Genomic DNA, 6,000 nt, shown 5'->3' with positions numbered 1-6,000 from the left:
CATATGAGTGTCTATGAATTTGTTTCTTGTGGGGGGAGGCTCACAGCCATCCTCCCAGTTGCCAGACTGCAGTGGGCCCCACTCCCTGCTGTAAAAGACAATGGACGCCTGCACACATCTATTTGGTTCCAGTAGGTGGGGTTTACACCCTACTGGCAATGGTTCTTATGGAGATCTAGGGAATAGGTCAAAGTTAAGCCGCCATCCTAAACCTAGGATCTGCCCATCTTGTCACATGTATAACCCCAATTCCTCCCCTTCCTATTGCGTGTATGTCCCCCTCTCATTACTGTATTACCCATAGGACAGCCCCTTCCAGTGACGTATGTCCTCACCTGTAATTAGGGGGCTTGCACGTCCCCAAAGAATATAAAAGGCCTGGGCTAGCATTAGAGCTCTCTCTCTCTCTCCCTCCACGTGGACCATCAGCGGGGCGGAGGTAAGCATGCTACCGTGAATTGTGTCTGACTCCATTTATTTCAAAACTTCACTTCTATCTCTCATGTTTTCTATAACTTTACTATGATAGTTACTTATTATCGCTGTACAATTGCGCCTACCGGACCCATAATGATGTGTTAGGGGCTGGCTTCCCCTGACAGTTTCTCAAGTCAACCAAGACTAACACATCTCTCTACCCTGAAGACTAGCTCCTAGCTCCTCCAGTTCAGCAACATAACCCACCTCTTCCCCATACTGCTGAGGAAAGACAGGTATTCATGTAGTAGCAACAGTTCTAATATCACCCCAGAGGGAATATGCAATAGGCACGCCTTTATAGACATTTTGCCACCATTTCTTAATCTTTTTATTGTGGATTGAGCTAAAGTTTAATCATTAGTGTGTGGCATAATGAATTACCTAACACAACTCTTAACTATAGTCTTTGTTACTTGCACCAAACAAATGTACTGTTGTTGTGTGTGGGTACCTTAGTCACTTCTGGATAATACAACTCTATTCACAACAGAATAAAACACTACCCTGTCCTGTGCCATCCTCACAATTGTTCTGTTCAAGTACCACACTTGCAGTCACTGTATCAATCCATCTCGTCAAGGGTCTTCCTTTTTTTCACTGTCCCTCTATTTTAGTAAGCTTGATGTCCTTTTCCAGAGACTGGTCACTCCTGAGAACATGTCCAAAATACCTGAGAACAAGTCTTGACTTCCTTACTTCTAAGATACATTAGGGCTGTATTTCTTCCCAGATAAATTTGTCTGCTCTTCTGGTAATCCATGGTCCTGTAATATTCTTCACCAGAATTCAAACACATCGATCCTTCTTCAGTCTTCCTTCTTCCTAGTCCAACTTTCACATGCAGATGAGGCCATTGAAAATACCTGGACTGTGACAGGCTCACCTTAGTCCTCAAGTAGCATCCTTGCTTTTCAACATTTCGAAGAGGTATTGTGCGGAAGATTTGCCCAATGCAATGCATTGTTTGATCTCTGGAGTGTTCCTTCCATGAGCATTGATTGTGGATGCAAGCAAGATGTCATCCTTGACAGCTTCAGTCTTTTCTCCACTAATCGCAATGCTACCTATTGGTCCTGTTGTGAGGATTTGGGTTCTCATTACATCATGTTGTGATCATAGAAGGCTGTAATCCTTGATCTTCATCAATAAGTCAAGTCCTCCCCACCTTCAGCAAGCGAGGCTGTGTCATCTGCATATTGCAGGTTGTTAATAAACTTTCCTCCAATCCTAATGCCATATTCTTCTTCAAATAGTCCAACTTCTCTGATTAGTTTTTCCAGCATGCAGGTTGAATAAGTATGTTGAGAGAATATAACATTACATACATCTTTCCTAATTTTAAATCATGCCGGTTTCCATTTGTTCTGTTCACAATGTTCCCGGTTGACACAACTGCCTCTTGATCCATGTACAAATTTCTCATGAGCAACATTAAGTGTTCAGGAATTGCTATTCTCAAATCTGTCTATAGTTTGTTATGATCCACACAGTCAAATGCATTGAGGCAGTCAATAAAACACAAACATCTTTCTGGTATTCTCTGCTTTCAGTCAAGGTCCATCTGATGTCAGCAATTGTATCCCTTGTTCTAAGTCCTCTTCTGAATCCAGCTGGAATTTCTGGAAGCTCTTAGCAATGTACGGCTGCAACTATTGTTGAATAGGCATCAGTGGAATTTTTCTTCCATGTGATAACAATGATATTGTTCTATAGTTTGTGTCTTGTGCTGGGTCACCTTTCTTTGGACAGTGTACAAATATGGATCTCTTCTAGTCAGTTGGCCAGGTAGCTGTTTTTAAATTTCTTGGCATACACAAGTGGGTGCCTCCAATACTTTATCAGCTTGTTGTTACATTTCAATCTGTATTTCTTCAATTTGGTGGAGCCTTGTTCTTGCCTAATGCCTTCAGTTCAGCTTGCACTAATTCCTTCATTACCATTAGTTCTTGCTCACAGGCTTCCTCTTAAGTGGTTGAATGTCGACTGGTTTTCTTTTTGGTACAGTGACTGTGTAGTATTTCCATCTTCTTTTGATGATTCCTGCATCATTCAATATCTTTTCCATAAAATCTTTCAATATTACAACTAGAGGCTTGAAATTTTGTTTCAGTTTCCATTCAGTTTAAGATATGCTGAATGTGCTCTTCCTTTTTTGTTTTCTAACTTCAGGTTTTTGCACATTTCATTATAAGACTTTACTTTGTCTTCTTGAACTGGCTGTAAATTTTTCTTTCTTTTATTTAAATTATTTTATTGGTAGCTCGTACAACTCTTATCACAATCCATAAATACATCCATTGTGTCAAGCACATTTGTATATTTGTTGCCATCATCATTCTCAAAACATTTGCTTTCTGCTTGAGCCCTTGGTATCAGCTCCTTATTTTTCCCCTCCCTCCCTCCCTCCTACTCGCCTCCCTCATGAACCCCTGATAATTTATAAATTATTATTTTGTCATATCTTACACTGTCCAACGTCTCCCTTCACACATTTTTTTCTGTTGCCCATTCTCCAGGGAGGAAGTTCTATGTAGATCCTTGTCATTGGTTCTCCCTTTCCACCCCACCTTCCTCCAACCTCCCCGTATTGCCACTCTCACCACTGATCCTAAAGGGATCATCTGTCCTGGATTCCCTGTATTTCCAGTTCCTATCTGTACCAGTGTACATCCTCTGGTCTAGCCAGATTTTTAAGGTAGAATTTGGATCATGATATTAGGGGGGGATGGGCGGGGGACCTTTAAATTTTTCTGTTCAGCTTTTCAATTTATCATTTCTTCCATCTGTGTACATATTAGGTTGTTGGAGGGGAAGAAAGGCATTTCAATGAACAAGTCCTTGGTCTTGTAAAATTCTATCATGTGATTTCTAACGTTGTTTCTACCACCAAAGCCATATTTTCCAACTACTCTTTCTTCATCATTAGTCCTGGTGTTAGTCCTGGGGGAGTAGTGGTTAATAGTGGGCTGCTAACTCTAAGGGTGGCCCCTCCTCAGGAGAAAGAGGAGGTTTTCTAACTCCGGAAAGAGTGACAGTCTCCCAAACACACAGGGGCAATTCTACCCTGTCCTATAGGGTTGCTATGAGTCGGAATCAACTCTGGCAGTGAGTTTAGAGTGTGTTTGTTTCCTTTCTCTTCACGACCAACACTTAAAATCCAATCACCAGTATTTATGAATGTATCTTTATTGCATGTTTGATCAATTTCCAACTGAAGGGTTGGTAAAATCTTCAATTTCTTCATCACTAAATTTAGTGGTTGGTGCAGAAATTTGAATGATGTAATAGTTGTATTGACTGGAGTTCCTTGAATGTGGGTAAATATTGCCCCACCACAGAGAACATTATAATTCAAGATCTTGAAATGTCCTTTTTGATGATAATTGGACATCCTTCCTCTTGAATCTGCCATTCTGGGATTGGAACCTGCATGAGTGTCTGAATCAAAATGGCCAATAACAATCCATTGTAGTTGTCTAATGCCCAGGATATGGAACTTTATGCATCCCATTTTATTTTTGACAATTCCAATGTTTTTTTATTCATATTCCATACATTGCAAGTTTGAATTATTAATAGATGTTTGCAGTTGGTTTTTTTTCTTTCTCATGTTGAGTGGTGCTCCATCATCAAATGAAGGTCCCAAAGGCTTTATTCCTTCTACATCATTATGGTCAATAATCCTATTTTGAGAAGACAGCTTGTGCTCAGTCATACTTTGAGTGCCTTCTGGCATGAGGAGTTCTGTATCTGATAGTGTTACTCTCCTATTCATAAGATTTTCAGTGGCTAATTCCTCAGGAATGAAGAGCCATTTCCTTCTTCATAGTCTGTTCTTGGTCTGGAAGCTTTGCTGATACCTGTTCACTTGGGTGACCCTGCTAGTATTTGAAATAGCTATCAGTGTCACAGCCACAGACAGGCCATCACATTAAACTGACAGACAAATGGTGGAAAGTTGGAAATAAAAATACTATATGATCCAGCCATCCCAATACTTGGTATATACTCTGGGACGTAAGAGCCATTGAGACCCATATCACTGTAGCACTCTTAACAACAGCAAGAAGATAGGATCAGATGCCTCTCAATGGGAGAGTGGGTAGACCAGATACAGCATACACACAATGGAATACTGTATAACTTTAAAAAATAAAAATAATTCTTTAAAATAGTTGGGAAAATGATGCAGTTGGAGGATATTATGCTGAGTGAAATAAGTTATTCACAAAAGGTCAAATAACAAAATCATATTATTTTTAAAAATCAAAGAAAAGCTTTCACATTAAGAGAAACATTGCTTAAGAGTAGGAGGGAAGGAGTAAGTCACTGACTAGAACATAAACGCCTATTAACTTGGGTGAAGAAAGTCAAAGAACTGATTAACTACTCACAAATAATAGTAAGAATTGCCTTGAGATCAATAATAACAACACAGAATTCGAATGTGATGAACCATTCATACCATACAGCATCATAAGAAGCTTGTCGTGGCACTAAGACTTCTGAGCTATATTATGCACTTGGATCCTCCCCTTAGTGCCCCTGTTTATCATTTCAAGAGCAACCAACTGACATTAGTTTATCGACATTGCCATGGAAAAGGCCTGTAACAAAACCAAAGCCAAAATCCTCCTGATCTTTGGAATCTCTTTCATGAAAATACTGAATTCTTCAAAAGAACATAATGCTCAAGGCAAAATATATTTACCAGTTTATCTACCTCCTTGCTTGATGAAAAATGACTTTCAGAAATCATTTTTCTTCAAGGAAATGTTCAAAGGCCACCAAAAGGCATTGGCTTGAGTGGGGTATCCCAGCTCCATGAACCTGAGAAAACTATTTCATACAATGAGAATGCTTAACCGTTTCTCCTTGGTAGCATTGTTGTTGTTTGTCCGATATCTTCCAAAATCCCCATAATTATATAGTTTTTCATAATTACATATTTTGATTATTGAACAACAACAAACAAGGAGGGGAAACGGTACTTCGAAGTCCTTGTTTTGAGGGAAACCCAATAAGTGACAACTCAAGATTCTCATTTATTGTTTGTTTGTTTGTTTGTTTGTTTGTTTAGGTAATCCAAGTGGGTTTTTATGAAGGACGGGAGAAGTTTCAGGTTTTACAGTTTCAAGAGGGTATGCGTTATTTCAGGGAAGCATGCCAAGCCAAGCGGAATTCACGCGGGGGTTCACAACTGGACTCGAGCAAGCTCTTGCGACTTCGCACCCAACCATGGTGATCTTGGGTGGGATGGAGGGGTGTCCGGCAGGCCCAAAGCCCAAGAACACTAGAACCCTAGAGGCTGAAAGCATATGGTCCACGAGGCTGGAGGCCCAGAGCGGGCACATGTGTGCCCGCATGTGGGGGAAAACCCTACCCCTCCACCTGCCTCTGACCAGGAGCTTGGTACGAGAGGGAATGGCCTTCCCGCCACCAAGGTATTTCAAACTTCTGCTTAGGGAGGCGTGGTTGACCCACATTGGCTGTATTAAGCCCACCTGGGTGGGATCCGGA

Source organism: Tenrec ecaudatus, chromosome 7 (genome assembly GCF_050624435.1).
Source record: "Tenrec ecaudatus isolate mTenEca1 chromosome 7, mTenEca1.hap1, whole genome shotgun sequence".
Taxonomy (NCBI): domain Eukaryota; kingdom Metazoa; phylum Chordata; class Mammalia; order Afrosoricida; family Tenrecidae; genus Tenrec; species Tenrec ecaudatus.
This window is presented reverse-complemented; position numbering follows the sequence as displayed.